This window comes from Aegilops tauschii, unplaced genomic scaffold (assembly GCF_002575655.3).
Source record: "Aegilops tauschii subsp. strangulata cultivar AL8/78 unplaced genomic scaffold, Aet v6.0 ptg001351l_obj, whole genome shotgun sequence".
Classification (NCBI taxonomy): Eukaryota; Viridiplantae; Streptophyta; class Magnoliopsida; order Poales; family Poaceae; genus Aegilops; species Aegilops tauschii.
The window spans coordinates 172,228-177,939 of record NW_027333545.1 but is presented as its reverse complement, the minus strand read 5'-3'; the positions used below and the strand labels follow the sequence as shown (position 1 = coordinate 177,939).

Below are 5,712 nucleotides of genomic sequence, written 5' to 3'. Positions count from 1 at the left end.
AAGTTCTGATCATGCTCTGATTAAGATTCAGTCCTCCTTGATCTTTTTTCTGTATGCTTGCATCTCCTTAGCGTCCAAGTTTTGATCATGCTACAATCTTGTTTCAAATTTATTCTAATAGATGTATGTACCATGATGATTGAGGAGGCGTATCGATGGAAATAAATCTGAAGAAAATAAGTAAGTCGCCTCCATCAGCGAGGCTGTGAACAACTCGTGGTGCCCCTGTTAACCTCCTCAATGTTTGCGTTGTTTGCCTGTAGGTCAAATGCCCACTATTCTGCAGACAGGTAACTCTGTTTCTTAAATCCCTTTCTCTATTCATCGCCCTGTTGATACATGCTTAGCAATCAGATAAATTGTACTCATATATAATTTAATATATCTCAGATACAGTGTCCAGATCATTTAGGAACCAGCGTCAATTCAAAACAAGATAGGACCTGATACACATTACATTCATGGACTGCTGATATACCTGATGCATTTCTTCATGATGGTCAGTTTCCTTTCACCAGATCTGACATATTTAATTCTGTGTGCTTGGAACCCGAAACTGATCGAGATCTTCAGTTCTTACTTGCAGATGTTCTGTTATTCAGAGTAATTCAGTTTCCAGTCTCTGTATATTAATCAAATTATGGGTTATTTTTAACCTTATACCCTTTTATTATGTGTTCAGTTATGCTTCCATGGGTTTGCATATGTATTAACAATAAAAAACAGACTATTATTTTGTTTATACTTGAACCAAAGGGTGTACAATTAATTTGCTCTTACGAAAGGAATGAGTAGTCAGCTAGCTGAATGAGACGACAATCATGACAAGCGAACCAACACATATAGAGAAATGTTATTTTCCAGTTCATTGTGAAAGAAGGCACATAAGTTTTCAGAGTTCTAGAATGTGTTTCATTAAGAAACAATTATAACACTGTACTCTAACAAATCACACATATGGAGAAATGTTATTTTCGAGTCTCCATAACATACTGATCTTTTTTTAGATATATGAACTTGCATTCGCTTTGTTAATTCTTCTGCAATGCAGGTAATATTCCTAATCATTGCTGCTGACGCTGAAAAACTACTCCTGAAGCACTAGAAGTGCCCTCTCTATGGCGCATCACTCACTGGATCCAGATGGGCAACATTCCGCTTCAAAATTAAAGAGTACAGTTTTTGCCTGCCATCATTGCTTACCAAGAGTAATCTACCATGTGCCTAATATATATATACATAATTGTTGCACCATCACAAGATTCCCAGGATATACATGGGCATAACTTTCTTTACTGTGAATTAATCGACATGATGCTGACAGGAGGAAAGGCAGGCTGTCATTTCTAAAGGTTGAGATTTTCTGTTTTAAGGAATAGCAATGCTAAATTCTACAATGGTACTCTGTCGAATGTTTACAAATACCACGAAGCTAGAGATCTATTGTGAAAACTTTCTTTCTTTTGTTTGTTATAAGTTTTTAGTCAAAAAAACATGACTTTTCCATTACCAAACAAATATGTAAGATTTATTGCTTTTCTAACCGAAGTGTTCCTGACAATTACATATGAGAGTACATATAACTGAGTTGTGCTGACTTGCTTTTTCTAAACTGGTAAGCTGGAGTCGGAGTTACATATGAGAGTAGAGATAATTAAGTTCTGCTCCTGACTTGATTAACAAAAGCTATAGAAGAAAGGGACCAAATACCAGACAGCTGAAAATTCAAAGAATGGTGGAAGTAGGGAACTACACAACTTGATTCAAGGTTACAAAGGGACAAAGGGCATCTATTGAGCAGCAGAAAACAATAATGGACTGAGCTAAGGATATAGTGGTCAATTAGTAAAGAGATCTGTGGTAAGTGTAGCAGCGGGACGCAAACGGAACTTTTGTGACTTACTGAAGTCGAGCAGGAGTTCAGAAAAGAAATTGCAACCGAAGTAGAACCTCTTCACCAAGAGAACATAGGGATTTTAAGTTTTTTGTAGCCTGCACCGGAGACTGTAGAGTTAAGTTTCTACATCTTAGTGTACAGTTTAACTATATAAGGTTACTTACTATGTAGTAAATATTGGCTTTTGCCATTGCTGATCAAGTCCTTCTCTCTGTGCTTGGAAGCATAAACCTACTTAGTGATCCGTTTTCAGTTAAGCTAAACTTATATCTTTCTGCTAACATTTTAGTGCTCTAATGATTATTCAGAAGGGGATTTGCATGTTCCTAGATGCATAGCCTTTCTTATATATGTTTTCAGAAGACTGGATTTTTTAGGGATAACATTGGGATTTAAGATAGTTTTTTTTTGTTGAATTCTGGAACTGAAATCCGAATAAACCATATCTTGAGAGGCCAGCATAATGGTACTTGAAATAAATGCTAATCCGCACTCACATCTTATGGTGATTTGGTCAAAGCTACTACTAAGCGAAGATATTTAACATGCTATAAGAAGTTATGGCTTTTGTGTTCCGAGATAATAACTAACAAAAAGATTAGCCCTATGGAGGCATGCGGGAGTACGAGGGACAAGAACACTGGGCCTCGAGTTGCATACATACATGCAGGACCCGCCCTCCCACCATGAAACAAGTCAACAACAATATAAATCAAAATCGAGTGAGAATATGAGGGACTAGGGATGGACCATATGAATAGTATAACTGTTTATTGAAGAGTCTCATATGGTGAAAATTGAGGGTTCTTGCATACATGGTGCAGTTCGGTTCGACGTCTAGGTGGTCACATGCCAGGCTTCCTCAATGATTGAGGAGTTACAACCAGGAGTACCATGCCTCTCATGTAAGTGCATTCAAATATTACATGGTTACATGCGAGAATTTGTTTCTCCAGGTGCAACGCACGAGCATATGTCCTAGTAATACTCACAAAAGCCTTGTGCACCGGCTCATTCCGATTGCGCAAGTGTATTATATTCGGGCTCATCCCGCGGAAGGCCTTGTGCACCGGCTCATTCTTCCTGCCGTACAAGCAGTGTATCCGGGGTTCACCCTGCTTGTGGATAAAAATGTGTCGCTATTTCTCGCACACAACGCTGTCCCGTTTTGGAACGACCGACCTTATTCTGGGCGCAAGGAGCCAAATGCCGGGGTCCGAGGATGAGAACGGACGCCAAGGCCAAGTCCTAACAACATTTTTAGCAGACCCCGTATAAAGCCGCGACCCATAAAATAACCGCCAAAATACGGGTCGGCGCGGAAAATCCCGCCCCACCAGACCCAGCAAACACGTGCGACCCTTATGTTTTTTGAGGGGCGCGGCAAAATCCCGTCCTCAACCCGTGAAACGCAGGTTTCTGCCCCGCCCCTACGGTGCCCCGTATCCCAGAAAAGCGGTTGGCGGGAGGGACATTTCAGCCCGCGCTCTTTCCCCACCCCTTTCCGCCGCCGCTCGCCATTGGTTCCGCCCGTCCGCCGACGGTGATTCCGGCCAAACCTGCGGACGCAAGCGGGCCACGGGGGCGCCCCTACCCTCTTCCGCCGAGCCGCTGCCCCAGCTCCCCGGATCCGCCGATCCGAGTCGCCCCTAACCGCCGTCGCCACCCGGGATCCGCCGCCCACGAGCCACCCCTAGTCGTCGCCGCCGCCTCCGCATCCCCTGCCGGAGAGCCACCGCCCCGAGCAGCCGGTGTGTATGTACTTGTGCTAGTGCCGATCGGTATGCATTGTTAATTAACGCGGCAGGCGTGTTTGTGAATTTAGATGGAATTGAGCCCGTGCGAGAAGTTTTTACTAGACGATTTATCCGATTCAGACGACTCGGATGTTGAGACGCTGCTTGTCAACTACTGCCAGCAGATGTTGGTGATGGCCCTTGCCGTCAAGGAGCACGAAGATGAGAACCGAAAGAGGCGGCGATGATCGACCTTCGGACGTCTTTGCATTCCTCAAAATCGCCATCTCAAAAATGAGATATTGATTCAAGACTACTTCACGGACAGTCCAACATATCCGCCGCACCCTCTTTGTGAAAATTGTGCAAGCTTGCGAGGCCAATTGTCGGTATTTTACTCAAAGAAGAAATGCTGCTGTTGACACCACATTTTGGCATGACATAAAAGGCAAATAAGATGACCTCGAGTGAAAGGGTTTTCAGCGTGAAAAGTTTCACATCGCCGAGTGGAACAACTTTGATGTTTCGGTTATCGTCATCCGACCTTATCTTAGGGACCGAAATTGTACTCCGAGTGGCAGGATTCAGTGTTCTGAGTGGTTTTCGGCCGATCACACTTTCAAGACGGCCTCGGATGAAGGAGCACTCTAAAGGAATTGTCTTCGTCTTGTTGAGGCAATCGATATTGATATATAAATTATCTCAATCCTAATTCATATGCAAAAGTTAGAGACAATACACTACAGACCGAACCTAAACGAAAATATGGCGCGAAGTACCAGACACCCTGTCTGATGGGTCGCGCGAGCAATTAGGCCCTCAAGATGGCCTTGAATCGAAAAACCTTCAACACGGGAAAGTTTCGTCTCGTCGAGACGATCGATTTTCATATATAATACGTCTCAATTCGTATGAGACCTGGAGAGACAAATCAAGATCAGGCTATGTTTTCAGTCGGGAATTCCGAGTGAAAACTTACCGATCGAGTGAAAGTTTGCCATCTGGGTGAACTTATTTTCATCCGAGTGAAAATATTGTTATCCGAGTGAAAAGATTACCATTGGGATGAAAGCTTGCCGATTGAGTAAGATATTGCCTTCCGAGTGAAAATATAGTCATCCGAGTGAAAGATTGTCTTCCGAGTGAAAATTTTGCCATCCGAGTGAAAGATCCTAACATCCGAGTGAAAAAGTCCAGTCGGACGATCCGAGTGAATGACTCCAATATCCGAGTGGATGAGCTCGAATCCGAGTGAAACTGAACATGTGCCCGAAAGTTTATCAAGATTACCTCGGATGGAGAAGTGCTCAATACGGAAGTTGTGCATATTGTCAAAACGGTAAACTTTGGTTTTGGAGTCATCATCATCAGAGATAGTATATGGCCTGCAAATTCACTACGAGACTCGGACAATCCAGTCTGCTGCAAGACCGAGTCCGACTGGAAGGTAAAGATGACCTCGAAAAGTATTCAAGATGGCCTTATTTGAAAAAGTGATCAACATGAGAGTTGTTCGTATCGTCAAGGCGCACAAGTTTGATATTTGGGTCGTCTTGATCGGAGATCATATGCAAGCTCGACGGACCGCGCAAGGAGGAAGACAGAAGTTGGGCCAGATTCAGACTGAATCCGAGTTGGAATAGAACTAGGACTCTAGGGCGTGATTGATGTAATTTTTTGTAAGGAAAGCCTAGATGAATCCTTTACTTGTACGGGAAGTTCAGCCGCCTCTTATATATGTTGGGGTGATGGTCGATTGAACAACACCAATCGAACCAATCAATCTATTACACTTTTGTGTTCATCTATCTTTATCACCTACCCTTGTATCTTTCTTTCTCGTTCTTCGTTCATTCTTCGCATTGGAGGGCAGCGATCCATGAGGCTCTAGGGGCGAGCGAATCGACCTAGGGCAGCCCATAGCCGCCGCACTCCCTGACAGGGTCCCTCCCGGGCGTGTGGCGTTTCGGGTCTTCAAAAGCGCCCACCGACTGTCCTGCGTATCGCGCTGTCGGTCGGGTCTCCTTCGACGTGAGTTGTGGTGCATCACCCCCGGCGTAGAGGGTACACGTGACGTGT

General features: G+C 43.9%; 1 long non-coding RNA gene across 2 annotated transcripts; it reads left to right on the top strand.

The window, feature by feature from the left end:
• Positions 1-433: 433 nt before the first annotated feature.
• Positions 434-2,248, top strand: LOC141038969 (uncharacterized). 2 transcript variants are annotated; one of them, XR_012200009.1, is made up of 2 exons: positions 434-499; positions 1,052-2,248. It is a non-coding gene; the product is annotated as an uncharacterized lncRNA (long non-coding RNA). The 2 variants fall into 2 exon arrangements; XR_012200010.1 differs by lacking the exon at positions 434-499 and adding an exon at positions 500-603.
• Positions 2,249-5,712: the final 3,464 nt, after the last annotated feature.